Source organism: Triticum aestivum, chromosome 5A (genome assembly GCF_018294505.1).
Source record: "Triticum aestivum cultivar Chinese Spring chromosome 5A, IWGSC CS RefSeq v2.1, whole genome shotgun sequence".
Taxonomy (NCBI): domain Eukaryota; kingdom Viridiplantae; phylum Streptophyta; class Magnoliopsida; order Poales; family Poaceae; genus Triticum; species Triticum aestivum.
The window spans coordinates 510,579,789-510,605,495 of NC_057806.1; the positions used below are offsets into that span (position 1 = coordinate 510,579,789).

Consider the following 25,707-nt stretch of genomic DNA (forward strand, 5'->3'; position numbering starts at 1 on the left):
AAACGGCATATAGTCTTCCCAAAACCGTGCGGAAAGTTCTAAAACCGGTTTTGGGAAGACTATATGCGGTTTTTGTTTTTCTGTGTTTTTCTCTATTTGTTTTCTTTTGCTTTTTTTGTTGTTGTTTCTTTTTTTGAAACATGTCAATTTTGGACAATTTTGAAAGTTGGAGCAATTTTTGAACTTCTGAACAATTTTAAAAAATGCAATTTTTTTCTAAATTACTGAATTTATTTAAAAACCATTTTTTTGAAATTTGTGAACCAAAATTTGAAAGCAGAAAATATTTTCAATTTTGCATAATGTATGAAAAATGCAAGCATTTTTTGAAATTTACGACTATGTTTCAAAAAATGTAAACATGTTTTTAATATAAAACAACATAATAAAAAAGGATAAAAAAGGAAATAAAAATTAAAAATTAAAAAAGGAGAAAAGGAGAAAAAAGCAAAAATAAACAGGGAAAACAGAACAGGCGAAGGAAAATGAAAATATTATAAATGGGCCGGGACTGCCAGGGTATCAATATGTGAAGCGCTAGCAATTTTGCTGCTGCGAGGAGCGAATAGGGTTTTCTGCGGATATAGCCCTCACAACTGTTTCGGGCTTTATTCTTCTTTTTCTTTAGAACTGGGCATATAGGTGAAAGTGTTAATCTGAGCTCAAGCTCATATGCTCTTGGCATGAATAGTAAATTGGAAAAAAAATCTGAATTTGTTTTGTAGCAAACATTAAGAAATAAGTGCTTGCAAATTTTCATCATCATATCACATTTGTAAAAATTGTTCCAAAAGAGATAAATCAGTACTGTAAAATATTAATCTTCGAAGCATCAATTTTATTTTTTTCTTGCCATGACTTTCATGATTGTGATTTCAAGATGAAACTTTGCAATCACTGAAAACATTTCTTAATGTTTATCATGTGCGCCACTTGTTATTGCTTGAGAGGATGGCTAGTGACCTTTCCAAGGAGTCACCGTTAAATAGGATTTGACCAGGTGAACAACCATGCTAGCTAGACAACGAAAGTGGAGAGCCCAGCACGTGCCTATAGACGGACGTGGAGTTTCTTAGCTTGTGCTCAAATGAGCTTGGATGTACTAAAAAATATAAATTAAAATTCAAAGGGCGCTCCCATCATGTGACACATGGCGGTGGCTGGACGCACTACTTGGTGCCCTGCACCCTTATGAGGCCAGTAAGGGGTAACCTTTAGTTTGTAGCTCTGCTATTTAGCGCCTTTTTACGCTACTTAATGTGTTATTCGTATGTGGTGCCTACGTGCCTGTTTCTATGGGTTGGCCTATTTTTAAACGCACTCAGTGGGAGTTCTGCTCCGGTTTTGGGAAGTTTCTGGAAGCTTTTCAACTATTTCCTTTTTCTTGTTTCATGCTATTTTTACTTGCTTTTGTTTGGTTTTCACAAGGTTTTTTTGGTTTCCTTCTTTTCTAAAAATGGTGAAAAATTCCAAATTCTTGCATATGTTAACATTATCGACTTTTCAAATTCATAAAATTTTACCATATTTTGTCACCAAGATTTCATAAACTTTCTCAAATTTTGCACTTTTTTTCAAATTTCATGAAAAAAATTGTATTAGTGAACATGTTTTTCAAGTTTGTTAAAATTTTCAAATTTGTGAACTTTTTCCCAAATTTCCTAAAATGTCTTCGTATGCCTGAACTTTTTTGCAAGTTTGTTAACTTTTCTGAATTCATGAACTTTTTTAGTTCATGAACTATTTTTCAAATTCGTTAACTTTCTAAAATTCACAAAGATTTTTAGAATTTGCAAAAATTTGTTTGAATTCTATGACAGTTAGTCAAATTCATTTAGTTTCTTCAAAAGCATGAATTTTTAAAATTTTCATGAACATTTTTTTTTCAAACTCATGAACTTTTCTCAAAATTCCTGATTTTTTTAGTTCGCGATTAAGTCAACAGTCTTAGCTATCAACGTTCTTCGTGGACAAGGTTTTTATGGTCAATGATCAATGCATGTTTTTTTTTCTCATTTTTCTTGAAACAAGCCAGCGATCAAACTGATGGGTCGCGGCCCACAAGTATGCGCGTGAGCGCCTGCACGCACTTAAGCCGCTGAAATCTTTCATGGACCACATGATGAAAATATAGTGACTCGACGACCTGTGCTTCTAGGGGAACATCCCCGGCCCAAATACGTTCATCGATCAAGGCTTCTCATCTTTTTATATGGGTGACTCAAGACGCTTTCAAAAACCATTACTGACAATGTTCGTGAGGATGAAAGAGTGACAACATCGTTGCTCTAGTCTAATTGCAACATCTTTATGGGAGGCTTTGGAGAATTTCTTGGAGCAGTGATTGATACCGTGAAGAAGGTCGTTACAAAAGATTTCATTGTGGCTGCTGCTAATTGGGGCGGGCGAGGCACTTGGGGGAGGTGGTCGGGTAGGCCAGGGTTCGGTCCTGCCTCGATGCAGGCCACCCTCTGTCCCTGACGGCGCCTCCTCTGAGCTGTGACAATGACCTGCATTTGTGTGGTCACGACATCCTTTGGCTGGTGGCTGAAGTTTCACGGTGGTTCTTTTGTCGGCACTGCTCCGGTCCCGGCATCCATGGACCTGCGTTCTCGAGTGTCCATGGTCTGATGGTGTCCCCATTGGCATGGTTTCGGCCCCGGCTGACCGGTTACTGCGTCCCTTCCAGCAACTTCGGTTCCGCGACGTCCTGGTGGCTAGGCCTCCAACAACATGGAGTCGCATTCCCTTCCGGCTCCAGATTTCCGACGGCGCCGGTCGCCACCCTACCATCTGTGTCAGTGGTCTGCCCCGCCGCCTCTCCAACCCCATCCACCTATATGTCATGTCGGTTGCAAAGCTCGCGTTTTTGTCGATGGCAGGTGCAGCCACACCCCGTTTTGAGGTAGCGGTCGACCGACAGGTTGACCCCCTCATCTTCATATCCTAATTTGATGGCTATGGGATTGCTCAGACCAGGGGAAATCCATGCTCAATGCTGGCATTGGCGATACCCACCGATGTCGTTTCCCTTCCTAGAGGCGCTGCCATGGCCTTTCTCCGAGCCCCTTTTCGAGCATCAGAAAAAACCTAGGTCCGGCTTTTCGGGTCGGATGGCGGCCGCGTCACAACGTTGTTCCCCTTGTTGAAGGCGCTATCTTGCTCGCTCGCGGAGTCCCCGGTGTTGGAATTGAAGATGTTCGACGTCCTGCTCATTCGGTCTGCTCCTCTAGTTTTAGGCTAGGTGGGTTTATCCGTGTGTTTCTCCCTGTTCGAGTTGAGCACCCTTCTCTCTGCTCCGGGCACCATGCGCATGCCTCCTCGCGTTCATGTCATGTGGTGTACCTTCTATTGTACTCATTCTCCTTCTACCTATCAATGAAAAGATACGAGCTTTGCGTGTTCATGTCATGTGGTGTACCTTAAGGGGACTCCAATGCGAGGTGGTGGGGTGGGGGAGTCTGCCCCGCCGCAACCATCTTCAGGCGCAGCGCGGCCACACCGGTCGGCCCACTGGTGGCGGCGTTGCGGGCAGGCGGTGGCGATGCGGGGGTTCGGTGTAGGGAAAGGGGTGGTGGGGAAAACGAAATCGCCCCGCCGCCGCCATCCCGGGGCACGGCCTGGCTTCGCCGTGGTGATGCGGCTGGGGCTGAGACAGGAGGGAGCTCCTAGAGGCGGCGAGGGTTTCCCCGTGTCGCCAGACGCGGGCGATGCGCAGGGGGGAGGGGCATATGCCCCTAACCTAATAAACCTCCAGTCATGTTGCCATTTATTTTCCTTTCCATCCTCATCAACGAACCACGTATAAGCTGATCACAACACATCTAAATATTGTCAATCTCAAGATCTTAAGCGCACACATGTCAATGAATTGGGTCCGTGCAAGAGGATATGGCGCCCGCCCAATATCAAGACAATCTCTCACGGGCACGGACACATCCTTTGTCAATATTTGGATCAAAGTAACTACATGCATAAGTGTAGACTTCACGCCGAGTTGCAAACACACCAGAAAAGACACCCACAAATAAATGAAAAAACTAACCACATGGAGCATCGCCCTCCCACCATGCCTGTTCTGATGGACATGGACACACAAGAAAAACACCAAGCATGATATATTGGTTTCTAGAACTTGCAACAAATACCAGATGCAAACATCATCCAACTAATGAACAGCGTGTGCAATTTTTTTGCAAACAAATAGCACAAACTAATGCAAACCTCAACAGAATTATGTTGTCTACGCATCTTCTTTCTCAACTCTAGAAAGAAATCGATTGAAGATGACGAGTCAGTGATTCCCCAGCAGTCCATGACTTCATGCTTGCTCCAGCCGCTAGTGGAGGCCATGCACAACCAATGATGCAAGCGCACATCTCACGAAGATCAATTAGAAGGCAGGATTTTCTAATGTTGATCGACAGTGGCGGAGCCAGGAAATCTGAATGGACAGGGCCAAAAGCTGCTAAACTTGCTTGGGAAGGGCTAGACCAACGGAATACAAAGAAAATACACTGTTTTAGTAGAAATACTTAGTGTCCTAGTGGAAATATTTGCATGTTGGCCTGGGCCCGGGCCCTAGCTAGCACCCCCTGTCTCCGCCACTGCTGATCGAGCAAAGTTGGGAACCCTGTTCCGGGAGATAAAGTTTCTACTCCGTATGAGCTTTGTAGAGTTCAAGGTTGTCTTTCAACCACCGAACCACGTGAGTGTAATGTGCCAGCAAACCTGCTTGCGGGTCGTGGTGTTAGGCTAGAACCAAGCAGTCAACATGTTTGGCTTACTGGTTTTCCCTCTGTTGTAATGGGTGATGTGGCCGACGATTTTGTCGCGACCACTAGCTAATGAAATGCATGGTGTTCCACGTCAGAAAAAATGATGAATAGAAGACAATCATTATTATTATTTTACGGGAAAACTTTTGATGTATTCATGTTCAATCATAACATTACAACAAACATCGAAAATAATAAAAATTACAACCAGGTCCGTAGACCACCTAGCGACGATTAAAAGCACTGATGTGAGCTGAATGCGCGTTGCCTTCACCGCCCCTCCTTCGCCGAAGCCAGGAAAAAACTTGTTATAGTAGACAATCGGAAAGTCGTCATGCTAAAACCCCATAGGACTAGTGCACCAAAATAGCAACCGCCACCGTTGAAGAGAAGCATAGATTAAAAAAACCCTAAAGACACATAAACATAGATGAACTATGATTAAATCCGAGCAAATCCACAAAGGACAAATCCGTCGAAGACACGTCACTAGAACGGGGGCTAGGCGCAATGCGAATCACGCGGCGCACATTCTAGCTAGGGAAGGCTGCCTGAATAAGTTATGTAAGACTTGGTTTTTTACTCCCCTACTCTGTATTCGTGACATGAATAAGTTATGTAAGACTTGGTATTTTATTCCCCCACTCGGTATTCGTGACATTATTGCGGACGAGGCCGCCTAGGTAATAAAACAGCATCAAGTTCCCTTAAGAAAAGTAGGTATAAATATATAGCAGCATACAAAAAAAGGTTATAAATAAATTATAAATATTGTGAAGATATGTTTCGGCACATGCTCGATATAATCTAAAAAGGAGGGCGATATTGCCGCTGCCGCCGTGGAATTTAAAGGATTGGACGGGGAGAGAGTTCTGAAAGACTGGTCGAGAAGTCGATCTACTTCGTTTGAGAGAAATATATAAATCGTCCAAGTAGTTGTAAACTACCCGTAATCAGGAGCAAGTGAAGTAGTAGTTAGAATAAGTGGGCGATTAATTACATGCAAATCAACATGGGCGTTTGGTCTAGTGGTATGATTCTCGCTTTGGGTGCGAGAGGTCGCGAGTTCGATTCTCGCAACGCCCCCCCCCCCCCCCCCCCCCTCTTTCTCCTATTTTTTGTTTTGGTTTGGTCATCGATTCTCTGCAGTTAGACGACTGTGCCCTAATGCAATTTCTTCCTACAACTAAATCAGATGCAGGGAGGCAGCTTCTCCCTTTCCCGAGTCCCGACTGCCCGCGGTTATGCCCATTCAGTTCTAAAACCCCTCTGCTCATGACTAGGTCTAGCTAAGTCCTGTTACGCTTCCTCGCAAAAAAACATAATCATGTTAACCTAATTAATGATAGGCCAGTTGATAGAGAGCTTTTTTTACATCACAGCTGATAGCGTGCTACTAGTCCTGGCTAGTATTACATCGGTCCCAAATTAATTGTCTTATACTCCCTTCGTTCTAAAATAGATGAGCCAACTTTGTATTTAATACAAAGTTGGGTCATCTATTTTGGAATGGAGGAAGTATTTGTCTAGATACATATGTATCTAACAATAAGACATTTCTAGATACATCTATATCTAGACACATCTGAGACACTAATTTGTGACGGAGGGAGTAGCTAACAACCAGCATCCCAGAATATTTACCGAGGCACCGACCACATCAATGTAAATTGAAGCAAAAGTGCTTTTATGAATACTTATGTGGATACAGAAAAAGTTTGTAAACATGAATTTTAATGCAAGAATGGATGGTCTGGCTAAGAGGTGTAACTACGTGGCCACACAAGGGAAATACACTTCGGTTCCTGGTTGTATATACACCCTATATGGGATTTTTTTAATAATTAATCAGAAAGTCAAAATAGTTCATAATTTTTTTAGAATAAACTTGACCTACTTTTGCACTAGTATGTAAATTTCCACGAAATAGAAATCAACGTTGACTTCACAGCGAAAAAGACAAAACTTATTTGCTATTATAGGTCACTATTCACACTATTTTGATCAAAATTTTGTCTTTTTTGAAAAGAAGTCAAAGGAGGATTTTCCTTTTGTGAAAATTTTCTCACAACTACAATGTAAGATCAAGTTTGATTTCAAAAATATTTTCAGAATTTTTTGACTTTTTATTGAATTATTAAATTATTTTCCCCTATAAGATGCATATGTCTCCATATACCAAAAGTTCCCCTCCGGCTACACAACCACAACTTTCCGTATCTGCTGGCTGGCGGGGGTGGGCTGCCTCTACTCCTGCTGCTATCGCTGCAAGGTGCGAGAGCAGTATGGGCACACGGAGAAGCCCTGCACAGTCGAGTGTTGCGTCCTTTGCCAGGAGTACCGTGAGCTCAAGAGCCACGGCTTCGACATGGGCGCGGGTAAATAAACTCATCTTACTCTATCTTTTCGTATTTGATTTAGGAGGACGTGACTTTCACAAACAATTTCAATATTATTAACATATAACTTTTGCTTTTTAAAGTTATAACCACAAGTAATTTGTAATATAAACATAAGTAAGTCCACTTTATCTACTACCACTATAAAAGAAAGAGAGGACGGAGAACCAGATCATCCTATCCATCGAAACCTGCAATCTGATGGTCTACGTCCCTCCAGCATGCTAAACGCGTTTTATACTTTAATTACCCACCATGACATTGCTTTAATCTGAGATCTAACGATTTAAAATCACCGTTAACGAAATCCCCCCTGTCTAACCCCTGCCCGCACGCCCGTCGCTAACCGGTTCGCCTCTCCCCACGATCCTTTCCTTTTTCACCGCTCGCCCTCACCGCCGCCCACACGACCTCCTCATCGGCGCACTCTTTGTTGGAGCGCCGTCCGCTGGAAGTCGGAGTCGTGAAGGAGAACATCCACCAGCGGGGGAGACGACAAGGGGAGGCGCAGTTGTGCTCTCTTTGGTCGCCTGCACGGCCACCGGCAGGGAGAGGGCCAGGGCAAGCGGCGGCCTACGCCTCTGTACTATGATGCAACGTCTGCCGGGAGGGTGCGCGCAACAGGAAGGCAACGGCCGGATCCGTGTGCGCGGGTGAGGCCTGGTTTGCACGCGGGGCCGTGGCGGTCAGATCAGATCTGGGCCACGCATGGGGTCGGTGGCATGCATGGCGTCGAGGTGGGCGCTGCCGTCGAGGTCTGCGCCGGAACCACCTCCGTTGAGGACTCCGGCTATCGCCACCGATGACGACCATCGAGCACCGAGCTTGAAACGCCACCATTGAGGATGACAGGCCGCCACCGAGGCCGATTATTGTGGCCGCGCATGCCCACTTCCTGTCTTCCATCTCTATTGTGTTCCCAGCAGCCGAAGAACTCCTTCAGGTGCACGCCTCCTGTGACATGGTATTTGAAAGACATGTCGTCCCAGTTTGTGGTCACGTATGGTATGCATGAATTGCATGAATCTCTGAGAATAATGTGGAATCACCTCATCTTCATGCAACTTCCAGCCAAGCAAGCTTTTACTTATTTTTTTGATCTGTAGTTCATTTTTATTATAGGAGGCGATATGAATTAAAGCAAGAATTCTATGGTGTCTGCTTGAACAATTGTTCATCTCTACATTAACGAATAGGTATAGAGTTGCTTACTGTTACTTCGAATTAGGCAAGACTGTCTGATACTTGCTACATAGTGACTAACATACCACTAAATATAATATCTCATGGTATGGAGAAATGCAGAATAATTTGTTCAAACTTCATAAATGTGTGGTTCTGGAGACAGCAACACCCAGCAGTCTCCACTACACACTTGACATATGTGCAAAGGTGAAAATTGCCCTTTTCTTGGTCCTTCTAATTATTAATGTCTCGTGGTTAGGATAATAAATATGTACTCTGTGATGCTTTTGTTTTGATACAGTTTGTCATGATATATTATAGTTATATTTTGTCAGATGACATTTGTTTTGTTATTTCTGATTAGAGCTTGCTCTGTGTCCATGTATAAAAGAAAATTATTTTTGGGAGCGTACTATGACATTTCTGTGCCATGACACATTTGATTTCAGGTTTTTAGAGCAGACAGATGTATATATTATGATAATCTTTCTCTAAGCATGTTCATGGAAATTACATTTATGTTGCATCATTCTGAATTTTACTAACCTTGCCGGCCCGCAGCGGTGCGCCCCCGACGCCTCGGCCTAGGGCATCATCCCGATCTCGTCGGAGTCCGCCGCCGCAGAAGCTCCTCCGCCGGACAAATTCGATGCCATCGGGGTTCCTAGCATCTCCCTTCTCCTCTCTGCTCTTCTCCTAGGTTTCCTCTACCTCCCTCATCTTCTAATTCTTGCAAGGACGCAACAGAACAACCCCTCGGCCCCTTAGAAAGTTCGTCGTCGCTGCCCCGTTTATTTTGATGGCTAGATGTCAAATGGACATGTGCTTCGGGAAGCAAGATGATCTGAATTTGAATGTTAGATGCCAAATGGAGATGTTTAAACATTAAATCAATGGCAGTCAAATGTTGAAGGCAACGACATCTTGTCCATTTCTATGTTCGTCATTATTTATTCATCTATCATAGATATTCCTTGCTTATCTTTATGACATGCGATTTAAAAAAACAATGCACAAGAACAATAGAAAAGGATTAAAAACAAGGCCTAAAGTACACTACGATAAAAGGATATGTAGGCCAACTGTTAAAATATGGATTACCAACATTTTACTATGCACCTAACTCATTGAATATATAAGTTTGTTGCTGGTTGATTTCTTCCTGTTAATGATGTGTTCCAGTTTTATGAATCCGCTTTCCAATTCTGAAATGCTTTTGTGCTGAGTAGAGTCACGGACACATGATCTGTATATGTACTTCCTCTTATCTCTTAACTGTGTTTGTTTCACCATCTAACATGTATTTGGTCTATGTCTCTATTGTGAAAGAACGAAGGGGAAGTAAAGGTGTGCTTCTCTTTCGAGAAGATCCGTAAATGAAAATATTTAGTTCTGATAGAATATGTTGGTTCAACGAGATGGTATGCATTGTATTCTGTAAACACGAAACCAGAATAATGGCATCGACCAACACAGTTACCATGGCTTGAATGTCATTGTGATGACGGTGGTGTGTGTGATTGCATGAGGACTGCAGGTCTGCAACAATGATGATGGCAATGCCAATTCAGTTGTGGTTGCAAAATATTGATCTAATACTCATCTGAGTATTTTTCTTAAATCTAATAAGTGAATAGATGATCATGAAGGGATGTTTAGCTATAAATACGTTAACTCATTTCTTGGTATACTGAAGTGTTCTTCCGACAGGTGACTATGTGGAGCTTTTGAAGGAAAAGGATAAACCAAGAAGCCTAGGCGATCGTCTATGGGTGGCAACCTGGTATACATGACCTCATTGACCTGCCTGAATCTTTGGATGATAGATCATTAATATGTCATATAGGTAAAAAAATCTGCACTCGGTACAACCGAGCATTTTATTATGAAAGTGATGGACAATCTCTTGCATTATCCTGTGGCTGGCCATGTACGTATTTCACCTATAAGCATGACACATAGGCTGGCATAATTCTAGAGAGGTTATTTTTAGTCTAAACGCATATGTATTTTTTACACTCCTAACACTTACAATTTATATTTTTTGTATTTATAGTAGTCAAGATGTGCATTTTGCGTGGTTAACTACTATATAAAGAGCGCTGGCTTGCTCCTACGTTTTATTCAATTTGGTTAGAACATCTAGATGGTAATAAAAAGAAGAGATTACTTTTTTTCCGTGAATACACAGGTTGCGTATTATTCCATTGGTAGAGGGAATTAACGGTTGTGTTCCTCGAGCTGAGCTGCGTAAACTGCATGGCACAGACAAGGATACGGTTAAGCAGAAGGCATGGGGATGCTCAGCCCCGAGAGTCATAGAATCAAATGACAGGCAAGATCAGGTTCAATCCTCGACCACCTGCCTTAGCCCCTGACCTTATTCGTCCCTTGATGCCATACAAACACTCATCGGCGAGTATTCTAGGTTCCCAATTATGAGTAAGAGATCTGCACCATTTATTAATTCTACTTACAAAGCACTTTTAGCGCATACAATAAATTTCTCACTTTTCATCTTATATTTCATATTGATAATAGCTCCTGAATTAAACATTGTGGTTACCACTATCCCTTGGAGACATATAAGATTTTCATGTATGAAATGTTTTGCTTTTAGGAATGGGGACTCTAAAATGGACGGAGGAGGAGCTAAAGTTCAGGAGCCAAATATAGCAGGCATGTTATGTATAGAGTTTGCCAGGTATTGTTGTTCATTTCAACATCCTGTTTCCGATGCATTGAAGTGCCATTTCTCTAGAGCTGATCTCCTACATGCTAGTAAATATGGCCTTAAAGTGCAGGTTAGTTCGGAAACATACATGAGAATACTATATAGGTATTTATGCTATCTCGATTAAATGTGTGATCATGCTGGTATTTTTTTAAGCAGAAGTGAACATATATTGCCTGTTATCTAATAGCGTCTTATATTTGCATATTAAATATTCACATCACGATATGATCATTTAGGCCCTTCCCGTACTTGGGATGCAACAATCACCATACTCTAATGGCAAAGAAAGAAAAGAAGAAAAAGTAGAGGATGCTCAAACAGGCTGACCCTATAAACACTACATGATTTAGTAATAGAGAGTAATAAAAGCATGGCTTTTTCATTGATGAGATCTGTGTCAAGAAAATAAAATATTATATTTTTTCCTTTTATTATGCAATAAACTGTATGTTGATATGACAGGTTTCATTCATGGTTAATTTGGCCAGAACTACGATTAACTTAGAGAAAGTGTGGCTTGCCGCTTGCATGCCATCCATGTCATACAAAAAAAAAATCTTAATTTTCCTTCATTTCTTGTTCATGAATGTTGCACTCCAGGAGATGAGAGAAACTCAGAATGGAGGCAAAAAATGGTCCTAAAAACCGACAGACTCATCAAGCTTGCGACTCTTCAAGCATTGATGGGCTTTGTATTAAATTTCTTTACTATATGACCTTTAAACAACCAGGGATCATCAGACATTATAGTCATTGTGTTTTATTAAATTTCTAGAATATGGATTCAGAATTCAATATGCATATGAGTTTCATGTGTTGCCTTGGCTGAGACGTGCGTTGCACGTGCCAGCTTACTAATGTCACATAAAATACATAGTAATACATGAATTGCGGTGGTTTAGCAGCTACGCCTTCTGGTTGGTATACGAATTAGAACTTGAAATTCACACATACTTCATGAAATTGTTGAAGATGGAAATCTTCTAATTATTTTTTTTCGATTAAGTGCTTGATTATGTACTAAATAGTACTTTCAAATAGAGTAGATCGGGGTTTTGCGCCTCCCGTCGGCGCCGCCGCGGATCGGCTTCATAGGCCATGGAGGTGTGGTGGATCTCGACCCTTGCCGGCGGGAGGGCTCCTGCTCAGTTTTCAGGTGTTTTTAGGTTTCGTTTAGGGTTTGTGTCCTACTCAGGAAAATGAGACGGCAGCGGCTATCTGAAGTTTGAATAAGGTTCTCACCGCCTAGCCTCCATTATGGTGGTGCGTCTAGAGCCGTCGGAGGGTGTATGGAGATGTGTCTCCAACGGATCTCACGGGATTCGGTCGGCATTTGGCTTTGATGGCTCCACTTGGATCCGATCTTCATCTGTCTATGTTCTTGTGTCTTCAGATTGTTCTGCTCCGCTAGTTCTATTGGGTCTTAGCATGACGACTTTCCGACTGTCTACTTACTCGGCTGCAGTGAGGAAGGGGCAATGATAGTCTCGATAAGTGGTCTATGGATCTGCATGTAATTTTTACTTCTAGTATTTTTGTACTACTTGACAGATGATGAATTAGATCAAAAAAAATTCCCAAAAAAACATGTACGTCTCGATAAGCTTGGAAGGTTTTTTTTTTTCAAAATAAGATGATGCCGAGGATCATCAACTTCGAAATAAGAATTTAAATTACTTCTCTAATATTTAAGATTAATTTTTCAATCAAGATGTTTCAAATAATTGTATTGGACAACTAAGAAGTAGCAAACGGTAGCCACATTAACACCTAATATGTCCCCTAAAATTAGTAGGAACATTTGCTTAAAAAGAGAACTAATTGTTAGCATAATAACCTGGGCGTTTGGTCTACTGATATGATTCTTGCTTTGGGTGCGAGAGGTCATGAGTTCGATTCTCGCAATTGCCCCCTTCTTTATTTTTTATTTTTGGTTTGGTCATCGACTAAATCAGATGCAGGGAGGCAGCTTCTCCCTTCCCCGAGTCCCGACTACCCGCGGTTATGCCCATTTAGTTCCAAAACCCCTCTAGATTGATTGTCTTCTATCCCTACTATTCGATGTTGTTGGAAATATTAGCATTTTTTCGATTAGACTTATCCACGAGTAAACAGTAAGCATGACATAAAAGGTATGCATCTCATAGCGATATCTAAGAATACTAGCACGTACAGAACATAGAATCGAACCTTCTATGAGCAGCACATATACGGCTAGCATAAGTAGTTGTAAACAAAGGATGAGCAAATCATACCCTCCGGTTGGCCAGGCCAACGCAGCGGCGGCAGCAGCAGCCTCAGGTCGTCCGTGGCCTTCTTCTTAGCGGCGGCGGCGTCGGCCATGGTGTCGATGCAGAGAAAGTAGTGGAAGCAGAGGCGAAAGGAGTTCGGGTACGGATCGGGAGCAGTCGCGTCGAGACGCTCCCCAAAAACCTTATTGCCATTCTCCCGCGCAGGATCTCGAATCACAGGGTTTCGGAGGCACCTGCTCTCCCGACCATCCGTACTCGCGGTCGTCGGGATAGGATTGCCGGAGGCAGCACAGAGTGAGGAATAGTAGATGACGGCTAGGTCACGCGAGAGAGAGAGTAAGTGAACCGAACTAGGTTACTTCACTGGCCAGAGCCTTCTTATATAGTCCGCAAGGGGGAAAGTCGTGGGCCTGACTGAGGCCCACGACCGAGTCGGCCCACTCCCGGCAAGGGACTCGTTCCCGGCAAGGGTCGCACTCCCGGCAAGGGAGTCGACGAATCCTGGCAACGCGGGTCCCGACCTAGAGCAACAGGATTAGACTTCTTCACAACTGAACAATGGACTATACTTTGAATTGTCAGTTTGGTGTGCAGAAGTTTCGTCTATTGTCAGCTGATACATGGCTGCCGTAGGCTAAACCCCACGGGTGGAGCTTATTAGTCATACTCCGTACCTTCTCATGAGCTTACTAGAGATTACCCAATCTCATAGACTGTGACCAGAAGTCGGGCTCACATAGGTGTGTTTCTCCAAAGAATGCTTTGTAGGTTAGCATCTTGCTTAAATAAGCTTTGGAACACATTAAGACAAAAGTCAGCCAGCCTTACAGAATTGAGAGTATTACTGCATCTCCAATGAAGTGAGTTTATTAAGGATACTCTCCTTAGTTGACCGCTGGATTGTTTTCCCAGGTCCTAATTCACGGGATCTCCGATCACATAGGTTGGGTTACCCCCATGGCAACTTACGTGGGTCTCATACCCATCTTTCTAGATGCATTTTCTATCACAATCCGTGATAGCCCTTTCATAAAAGGGTCTGCCAGATTCTTAGCTGTATGGATATAATCCAACGCTATTACTCCGGAGTTTCTTGATTTTCTGACAGATTTCAATTTTCTTCTTATGTGCTTTGTGGATTTCATGTTGTCCTTTGAACTCTTAGCCTTGGCAATCACCGTTCGATTGTCACAGTTCATAAGGACAGCCGACACTGGTTTATCAACCACCGGCAAATCCATCAAAAGCCCTCGAAGCCATTCTGCTTCGACGCATGATGTGTCTAATGCTATGAGTTCTGCTTCCATAGTCGATCTGGTTAAGATCGTCTGCTTGCAAGACTTCCAGGAAACATCATCACCACCAAGTGTGAAGACATGTCCACTTGTGGCTTTCATCTCATCAGCATCAGATATCCAATTCGAATCACTATACCCCTCAATTACCGTCTGGTACCCAGAATAGTGAATTCCATAGTTCGCAGTACCTTGCAAATAACGCATCACTCGCTCAACAGCATGCCAATGCACATCTCCTGGATTGGAAACAAACCGGCTTAGTTTGCACACAGCAAATGAGATGTCAGGACGAGTAGCACATGCTAGGTACATCAGTGAACCAACCACTTGAGAATATCTCAATTGATCTACAGTCGTGCCTTCGAACTTTTGAATCCGCACGCTAGGATCATATGGTGTTGCAGAAGGTTTGCAGTTTGAATATCCAAAACGGCTCAAAATCTTCTCAACATAGTGGGATTGCAAAAGTGTAATTCCACCCTCAGAACTTCTCAGTAGCTTGATGTTCAGGGTAACATCAGCCACACCCAGGTCCTTCATCTCAAAGTTGTGAGATAGAAAAGACTTGACCTCCTCAATGACCTTGAGGTGGGTCCCAAATATCAGTATGTCATCGACATACAGACACAGTATAACTCCTTCGCCCCACCATAGCGATAGTATACACATTTGTCAGCTTCGTTCACAACAAAGCCAGCAGATGTCAGAGTAGTGTTGAACTTCTCATGCCATTGCTGAGGAGCTTGTTTCAGGCCATACAGAGATTTCACTAGCTTACACACCTTTCTTTCCTGACCATTTACTACAAAGCCATCCGGCTGTTGCATGTAAATTTCCTCGTCTAGCTCTCCGTTAAGGAAATCCGTCTTAACGTCCATCTGATGAACGAGAAGACCATCCAAGGCGGCCAAAGCGAGTAACACTCGAATGGTTGTCAGTCTAGCCACAGGTGAATAAGTGTCATCCTCTTCTTCTTTCTGGGTATAACCCTTGGCCACAAGCCTAGCCTTGTACTTCTCAACAGTACCATCGGGCCTAAGCTTCTTTTTGAACACCCATTTACATCCTAATGGTCTACAACCATAAGGACGATCAGTGATATCCCATGTCCCGTTAGCCAAGATGGAATCCATCTCACTACGGACCGCATCCTTCCAGTAGTTAGCATCCTGAGATGCATAAGCTTCTGAAATGGAGCTGGGAGTATCATCATCAACGAGGTACATGAGGAAATCATCACCAAAGGACTTTGCAGTCTTCTGTCTCTTGCTCCTAACAGGAGCTTCCTCGTCATCCTCCGTGGAACTTTTATCACTTTTATGTTCATAATATTCCATCAGAATAGCAGGTTCAGGAGTCTCATCAGACTCCAGTCTAGAATTGCTTTGCATATCTCTTATGGGGAAAATATCCTCAAAGAATGTAGCATCCCTAGACTCTATAATTGTACCGAGCTTCTGGTCAGGTACCTCAGATTTCACCACTAGAAATCTATAGCCAAAGCTATGCTTGGCATAGCAAACAAAAACACAGTCCACGGTCTTTGGTCCCAACTTGCGCTTTTTGATTATCAGCACGTTGACTTTCGCTAAACAGCCCCAAGTGCGCAAGTAAGAGAGTGTAGTTCTTTTCTTTTTCCATTGCTCATAGGGAGTAGTTTCATTATCCTTTGTGGGAACTTTATTCAGGACATGACAATATGTCAATACAGCCTCCCCCCACCATGCCTTGGATAAACCCAATGTATCTAACATGGCGTTAACCAAATCAATTAGAGCACGGTTTTTCCGTTCGGCAACTCCGTTTGACTGGGGTGAGTAGGGAGGCGTCCTCTCATGAATAATACCATGTTCCGCATAGAATAAATCAAACTCATTAGAAAAGTACTCTCCACCATGATCAGACCGGATTCGTTTATTTTCTTCTCAAGTTGGTTCTCAACTTCAGCCTTATAGACTTTAAAGTAGTGTAGAGCCTCATCCTTAGTATTTAACAAATACACATAGCAGAATCCAGTGGAATCATCAATCAGAGTCATGAAGTATTTCTTTCCACCTTTAGTCAACACACCATTCATCTCACAGAGATCTGAATGTATGAGCTCTAGAGGTGCCAGGTGTCTCTCCTTCGCAGGCTTGTGAGGCTTACGAGGTTGCTTAGCTTGCACACACGCGTGGCACTTAGAGCCTTTGGATAAAGTTAAACTCGGGATTAAATCCATCTTAGCTAGCCGCGTCATACAACCAAAATTTATGTGATAAAGACATGAATGCCAAACCTCAGATTCGTTCATATTAGAATGAATTTGGTTCACGACTTTATTATAGAAATCCTCCAGGGAAAGGCGAAACAAACCACCACAATCATATCCTTTTCCAACAAATAGTCCATACCGAGATATGACTGCTTTGTTAGACTCAAATACTAACTTAAACCCTTCTTTACATAGAAGGGAGCCACTAACGATATTCTTCTTTATGGCGGGGACATGTTGCACGTTCTTCAGTTGCACGATCTTTTCCGAAGTAAACTTCAGATCTACCGTGACAACACCATGAACAGAAGCATGCGAGCCATTCCCCATCAGGACGAAACAATCTCATGCGACCTGGTAGGAAGAAAACAAAGACACATCAGCACACACATGAATGTTGGCCCCAGTGTCAATCCACCAACCGGTGGACTGACAGACTAAAAGTATGGTAAACAGATTACCATACCCAGATGTTGCATCATTGTTGCTCAGAGTGACATTCATAGACTTGGAGTCCTGTGCTGGCTTCTTGTACTTGTTTGAGCACTTGTTTGCCCAATGTTCATCTGAACCACAAGTAAAGCAGTCATCTTTCTTTTTGTCTTTCTTCTTACCCTTCTTCTTAAAGGTAGTATTCTACTGGACAGAGTTCTTTCCCTTGAACTTGTGGAAGTTCTTCTACACCACATTGGTGCTAGAAGAACCCTCTGCCCCTTTCACGTGTGAGTTCTTTGCTCTCGAGTTCTGCTCAACACTGAGATGACCAATGACATCCTCAACGGAGAATTCACGTCTCAAGTGCTTGGGAGAAGTAGCAAAGTTCCTCCAACTAGGAGGGACTTTTGTAATGATGCAATCCGCGACAAACTTGTCTGGTAACTCACACTTCAGGAGCTCCAGCTCCTTATCAATGCACTGTATCTCATGAGCCTGGTCCAATACAAAACGGTTATCAACCATCCTGTAATCATGGAACTGCTCCATGGAATACAACTCACTGCCAGCATCAGTTGCGCCGAATTTGAGTTCGAGCGCATCCCACAAGTTTTTGGCAACACCCATATGAATATAGGCGTCAACCAACTTGTCTCCAATTACACTCAGAACTGCTCCCAGAAAGATTGTGGTTGCCTCCCTAAACGCCTTCTCCTATTCGGGAGCAATCGTTTCTGTGAGGGACACACAACCAACCCAGAACACGTTCATCGTTGTGAGCCACAAGGTGTTCCTAGTCTGCCAACGATTAAAATGCGTCCCGGTAAACTTTTCCGGTTTCAGAGTAGCAGCAAAGCCTTGAATCGAAAAGTGCCTAAAATAAGGTTTTTGGATTGTTGGAAATATTAGCACTTTTTTAATTAGACTTATCCACGAGTAAACAGTAAGCATGACATAAAAGGTATGCATCTCATAGCGATACCTGAGCATACTAGCACGTACAGAACATAGAATCGAACCTTCTATGAGCAGCACATATACGGCTAGCATAAGTAGTTGTAAACGAGGGATGAACAGATCATACCCTCCGGTTGGCCAGGCCAACGCGGCGGCGGCAGCAGCATCCTCGGTGTCGTCTGTGGCCTTCTTCTTAGTGGCGGCGTCATCGGTCATGGTGTCGATGCAGAGGAAGTACTGGAAGCAGAGGCGAACGGAATTGGGGACGGATCAGGAGCAGTCGCGTCGAGAGGCTCCCCAAAAACGTTATTGTCGTTCTCCCGGGAAGGATCTCGAACGACAGGGTTCCGGAGGCACCTGCTCTCCCGACCAGCCGTGCTCGCGGTCGTCGGGATGGGATCGCCGGAGCCAGCATAGAGTGAGGAACAGTAGATGACGGCTAGGTCACGCGAGAGGGAGTAAGTGAACCGAACTAGGTTACTTCACTGGCCAGAGCCTTCTTATATAGTCCGCAAGGGGGAAAGTCGTGGGCCTGGCCGAGGCCCATGACTGAGTCGGCCCACTCCCAGCAAGGGAGTCGTTGTTCCCGGCAAGGGAGTCGACGAATCCTGGCAACGCAGGTCCCGGCAAGGGTCGCACCCCCGGCAAAGGAGTCGACGAATCCTGGCAACGCAAGTCAGCCCACAGTCCAACGGCTTGGACAGTGGCCCACCTGTTAGCGACTCGTTAATTAATCCCTGATTAATTAATTCGTTCCTGAGCCGCAAAAATAAGCTTCGGCTCATTCCCGCAACCAGCGGCGCGCGCGCGTCGTGACGAGGCGTGGCGGGCGGCGGAGGAGGAGGAGGAGGAGCGCGCGTGTACCACTCCTCTTCCCAAGCTTCCAATGGCAAGTGGTAGAGTAGCCCTTATAAAGGGGTCTCAACTCTCCTCAACTAGCAAGGTGAGACTAAACTTCTCACCACCTGCCATCTCATACATGGGCCTCAAGATTAACCAGGGATTAGTGTCTTATAAGGACCTAAGCCCATCCGTAATCCAACAAATGTCACTGCTCATGACTAGGTCTAGCTAAGTCCTGTTAAGCTTCCTCGCAAAAAACATAATCATGTTAACCTAATTAATGATAATTAATGATAGGCCAGTTGATAGAGAGCTTTTTTTTACATCACAGCTGATAGAGTGCTACTAGTCCTGGCTAGTATTACATCGGTCCCAAATTAATTGTCTTATACCCCTCCGTTCCGAAATAAATGACCCAACTTTGTATTAATTTTAGTACAAAGTTGGGTTATCTATTTTGAAACGGAGGAAGTATTTGTCTAGATACATATGTATCTAACAATAAGACATTTCTAGATACATCAATATCTAAACACATGTGAGACAACTAATTTATGACGGAGGGAGTAGCTAACAACCAGCATCCCAGAATATTTACCGAGGCACCGACCACATCAATGTAAATTTAAGCAAAAGTGCTTTTATGAATACTTATGTGGATAAAAAAAAGTTTGTAAACATGAATTTTGATGCAAGAATGGATGGTCTGGCTAAGAGGTGTAACTACGTGGCCACAGAAGGGAAATACACTTCGGTTCCTGGTTGTATATATACCACATATGACATTTTTTAAATAATTAATCAGAAAGTCAAAATAGTTCAGAATTTTTTTAGAATAAACTTGACTCACTTTTGCACTAGTATGTAAATTTTCACGAAATAGAAATCAACGTTGACTTCACAGCGAAAAAGACAAAATTTATTTGCTATTATAGGTCACTATTCGCACTATTTTGATCAAAATTTTGTCTTTTTTGAAAAGAAGTCAAAGGAGGATTTTCCTTTTGTGAAAATTTTCTCACAAGTACAATGTAAGGTCAAGTTTGATTTCAGAATTTTTTGATTTTTTATTGTATTATTAAATTATTTGCCTCTATAGGATGCATATGTCTCCATAGACCAAAAGTTCTCCTCCGGCTACACAACCACAACTTTCCGTATGTGCTGGCTGGCGGGGGTGGGCTGCCTCTACTCCTGCTGCTATCGCTGCAAGGTGCGGGAGCAGTATGGGCACACGGAGAAGCCCTGCACAGTCGACTGTTGCGTCCTTTGCCAGGAGTACCGTGAGCTCAAGAGCCACGGCTTCGACATGGGCGCGGGTAAATAAACTCATCTTACACTATCTTTTCGTATTTGATTAGCAGGACGTGACTTTCACAAACAATTTCAATATTATTAACATATAACTTTTGCTTTTAAAAGTTATAACCACAAGTAATTTGTAATATAAACGTAAGTAAGTCCACTTTATGTCACATAAAATACATAGTAATACATGAATTGTGGTGGTTTAGCAGCTACGCCTTCTGGTCGGTATACGAATTAGAAGTTGAAATTCACACATACTTCGTGAAATTGTTGAAGATGGAAATCTTCTAATTATTTTTTTTCGATTAAGTGCTTGATTATGTACTAAATAGTACTTTCAAATAGAGTAGATCGGGGTTTTGCGCCTCCTGTCAGCGCCGCCGCGGATCGGCTTCATAGGCCATGGAGGTGTGGTGGATCTCGACCTTTGCCGGTGGGAGGGCTCCTGCTCCGTTTTCAGGTGTTTTTAGGTTTCGTTTAGGGTTTGTGTCCTACTCAGAAAAATGAAACAGCAGCGGCTATCTGAAGTTTGAATAAGGTTCTCCCTGCCTAGCCTCCATTATGGTGGTGCGTCTAGAGCCGTCGGAGGGTGTGTGGAGATGTGTCTCCAACGGATCTCACGGAATTCGGTCGGCGTTTGACTTTGATGGCTCCACTTGGATCCGGTCTCCGTCTGTCTATGTTCTTGTGTCTTCAGATTGTTCTGCTCCGCTAGTTCTATTGGGTCTTAACATGATGACTTTCCGATTGTCTACTTACTCGGCTGCAGTGAGGGAGGGGCAATGATAGTCTCGATAAGTGGTCTATGGATTTGCATGTAATTTTTACTTCCAGTGTTTTTGTACTACCTTGATAGATGATGAATTAGATCAAAAGTTTTTCAAAAAAAAACATGTACGTCTCGATAAGCTTTTTTTTTTCAAAATAAGATGATGCCGAGGATCATCAACTTCGAAATAAGAATTTAAATTACTTCTCTAATATTTAAGATTAATTTTTCAATCAAGATGTTTCAAATAATTGTATTGGACAACTAAGAAGTAGCAAACGGTAGCCACATTAACACCTAATATGTCCCCTAAAAAAACACCTAAATTGCGACGACGAGGAACCAAAACCTTCCGACGAACAGCTAACCCGATTCTAACAAGGTATATATACGACACGACGAGTGCGCACTACACCGACGCTTAGTTGGCAGCACCGTCCTTGGGCAGCGTACACATCCACGCCGGCGGCGACATTCCTGTCTGCTCGTGCACTGTTGACAGAAGCGGCGGGAGCATCTTGTAGACCCCGGCCACCTGCTGCAGCGCGCTGCCGGCGGCAGCCTCTCCGCCTGCGTCACCACCGTTACTCCAGATGCTGATCTTGGGCTGCATGCCGTTGACTGCTCCGGCGTTGATGCGAGCCATCTCCGTGTACATGCCGGAGTCGATCATGAGGTAGTCTCTGAGAGCGTGGTAGTTGCCGCCGAGCGCCTGGAGCATGGACGCCACGTACTCTGTCTTGGCCTTGCCAACCAGAGCCACCGACTCCGCCTCCTTCTGCTTGGCCTAGAGCTTGGCGTCCTCGGCCATCTTCTGCTCGAAGAACTTGGCGTCGGCCTGCGCCTTGCGCGCCTCCGCCGTTCTCATCTGCTCGAACAGCGCCGCCTCAGCTGCCTTCTGCCTGCTGTACAACAGCGCGTTTGAATCTTGAACCTACAATACATGCATGCACGACAATATATATGAGAATATTTGAGCACATGTATGGTATGGAACTATGGAATATGGATAATGTACCCAGGGCCGGCCCTGAGGGGGGCAGCAGGGGCGGCCGCCCCGGGCCCCCAAGATCGAGGGCCCCCCTCCCAGGTAATTACGTGAATGTAAAGCAGCCCATAAGCGATAGCTTCACGTAGGAAAAGAAGTAGCCAGATTCAAATAGAAAGGGACGGCAGGCAGCAGCGTACACATGTAAATCGCTTCAATCAGCGTACGATCATGACGGAAAAAAGAGCAAGTACGCACATAAATCACGTTGTGCCGTTATTATTATTACGAGACACTCTCTTTCAGCAAAAGAAAACGATCGTGCGACATCAGTTCATCCCTAATTTCCTATTCTCTGTTCCATGGTTTGAAAACTCCAGATCCCAGGTGGCGCAGGGCAGACCGGTCTCCCGGTGCTGAACGCAGCGACGACGCAGCACGCACATCGCCGAGCGCCTGCCACCAGAAAACGCCATCGCATCATCGCCGAGCGTCCAGCCACTGACTCCAATCTAATCAATCCAAGGTATATTATATTATAATTTTCCTACAATTTTCAGTAAAACTTCGTGCTAGAGGAAGAAATAGTTTGATACTACAATTTTCAGTAGCCAAGAAGGAATTCTAGAAGTTGGAAGGATTTTCATGTTAAATATTTTTTTGTTTTAATTGATCACTTCTTTGCAGAAAAGATTTAAAAAACTCATGGTGTTTAAAGATTTATTCAGATTTACGTACTGTATCGGTGATTGTTGCATCAGCTAAAAGGATGCTTTCCAACTTGAAATTATTGATGAACAAATTATGTATCGAGAAGAAATCGATGGATGAGATTGACATCGACACAATCGTAAGTGGCTTTGCATCAAAGAATTTTACAAGAAAATTTGTAGGTAAATTGTATAAGTTATTTTATATACATATTGGCTTTTGGATGCATTTAAGTAATTATTGATAACATTTTGTAGATGCATATATTATTTATCGTTTCTTTTTTTAAAATCGTTATTTATCATTGCTATGATGTTTATATTAAGGGGCTTCAAATTTTACTTTCGCCCCGGGCTCCCAAAATCTCAGAACCGGCCCTGAATGTACCTGTGTGTCGTACTGCACGGTGGCCTTGCTGAGCTGTTCGGCCTTGAGCTTCTCAGTCTGGCGCATGGCGTTCTTAATCTCGACCTCCATCTGGAGCTCGGCCTCACGGATGGCCACGGCCTTGGCCACCTCAACCTCGGCCACCTTGGCCTGCTTGTCCCACCCGGCCTTCTTCGTGGCGAGCTCAGCCTTGGCCGCCGCGATGTCCGCCTCCCTTGCGTTCTCGAACACCTGCACCTCGGCCTTCACCTTGGCCTCCTCCTTTTGCCCCTGACCCATCTGCCGCACCGACAGCACCTTGGTCTCGGCGTCCACCTTGGCGGCGTTCTGCCGGGTCAGCCCCTCCCTCTCCTTGGCGCCTACCTCTCCCTTCATCCGAGCCTCCGCCACGTCCACCTTGGCCTGGTTCGCGGCATCCTGCTGCGTCCTCTGGCCGAGGTAGGAGAAGTACTCGTGCCCCGGCACGTCCACCAGCTGCTTCACGTTGGCGTTGTAGATGAAGAGCCCGAACTGCTTGAGCTCCAGCTGCACCATGTCGAAGACCTTCTCCTTGAAGGTCTTGGTCCCCTTGAAGATCTCCTCCATGGTGAGCTCGGCGGCGAGCACGCGGGTCTCGCCCTCGATGACCCCCTTGACGAGGTCATGGACGTGGCTGGTGTTGTGATGCAGCAGGGCGATGAGCTTGGCGTAGAGTAGGAGCTACTCGTCGAGGTCCCTCTTGTCCGCCACCTCGTTGCCGGTGGCGCTGATCTTAGGGCCGATGGTGAAGACGGCGGGGAGGATGAAGGGCAGCTTCTCAGCGCTCATGGCGTGCACCTCGAACTCGTAGTTGACTGGCGAGATGCAGAACTTCTTGCATTGCTGCCCGACGAACACCCACGCCTTCTTCGCGAGCTTCACGTCGTCGATACCGCAGCCGGTGATAGCCAGGTATTCCGACGCATCGGCGACATGAAAACTCGCCATATTCTACCTCCTCGATCGGCGGATCTCTAGCGAGCTAGCTAGTCAATCGATCGATCTATGACGAGAAGAGAACCACCTTTCAAAAAAGAGCCAATCTGTAGCCCGTATCCAGAAATAAGAGAAGAAGGTCTCTACATGGCTCCTTAGAGATCAGTGACTCTCGGCCGTTGGATCATTTCCCTTGATGCGTTTTCGTCCGTTGGATCGACATCTGAAGGAAGCTGGGCCGTTGGATCTGAGACAATCACTGCTGGAATGAATAGTAATGGCAACAAAATGTAAATACCATGCCCCCACCAGGGCATTTCGGTCATTTCGCGTGGTGGGGGTATAAAAGGGGGCCGCTCATTTGACGGAGACCTAGCCGCCTCTTCCCTCGCTCGCTCCTACAGCCGCCTCCCTCCCTCCCTCCCACGCAGCCGCCTCCCTCCCTCCCTCCCACGCAGCTGCCTCCCTCCTCCCTCGCTCGCTCCTCATCCGGCGACGGCGGCGACGGCTCCGGCGCCCGCGTTCTTCCTTCCCCAACATGCCACCGCGTGGCCCCGCACGCCTAGGCGGCTCCCACCAACCACGGCGACGGCGACAACGGCCATGGAGGAGGGCGGCGGATCAGCGGCGCCGGCGATGGCGTCCGTGGCGGCGATGGATTCCTGCCGTCCACTCGATCCCGCGCTCGATCTCCTAGCCCCTCCTCTCCTGCGCTCGTTTCCCTGCTGCCTCTCTCATGCCATCGCCGCCCCATCTCCTCTCGCACTTCCTGTCACCGGCCTCGAGCTGTAGAGATGCGCCAGTGCTCGACCCGAGCAGCGCGGTCCCTTGCTCGTGCCAGGGGTGCCCCTCCTCCTCAGTCCTCGTCTGTTGCTCTGCTTTCCGAGCACAGGCTGCCACTGCCACTCGGTGCCGCGACTGCGTTGTAGCTCGGGCCGCAAGCACATCGCACCATGGTGCTCCACCTCTGCTGCACTCGTCGATCCATAGGTATATCACTATTTTGTTCCGTTTTGGTTATTGGTTGCTGCTAATCTTTATTTTTTTCATCTTTTTTTCATCCAGATTGGTCCACGGTTCATGACCTTCTGGTCAATCCCCTGGTCGGTGACTCCTTCGATCTGTGCGTGCACATCATCTATTAGCAGCCTCGTCCATCTTTGTTCACGGATCTGCGAGTCAACCCCTCTTCTCCTCCTTTGCCCTCCTCTTATTTCCAGACCTAGGTGTAGGATTGTATGGCAGTATGCATTTTTTGCCTCGCTCTGTTCTGCTTGTAGATCATATCCTTTCTGTTAAAGGCCAAAAGTATTTTTGTCTTTGTGCATTGGATGTTTGTCGTTTCCTTCCTTCACTGCTTGTTTTTAGTGGAGCCTAGATATATGCCTTTTGTTTCTTGTCTGGATCTTTGTAGGGCCTATGATTGTTGGTCCTTTCACCTTTGTGCATGGA

At 44.8% G+C, this 25,707-nt stretch overlaps 1 non-coding gene and 1 pseudogene across 1 annotated transcript; one reads left to right on the forward strand and one right to left on the reverse strand.

Moving 5' to 3' along the window:
* Positions 1–5,792: 5,792 nt before the first annotated feature.
* TRNAP-UGG (transfer RNA proline (anticodon UGG)) lies at positions 5,793–5,864 on the forward strand. The gene has a single exon. It is a non-coding gene; the product is annotated as a tRNA-Pro (tRNA).
* A 15,727-nt stretch (positions 5,865–21,591) lies between these two features.
* Positions 21,592–24,267, reverse strand: LOC123107415 (flotillin-like protein 2; annotated as a pseudogene).
* Positions 24,268–25,707: the final 1,440 nt, after the last annotated feature.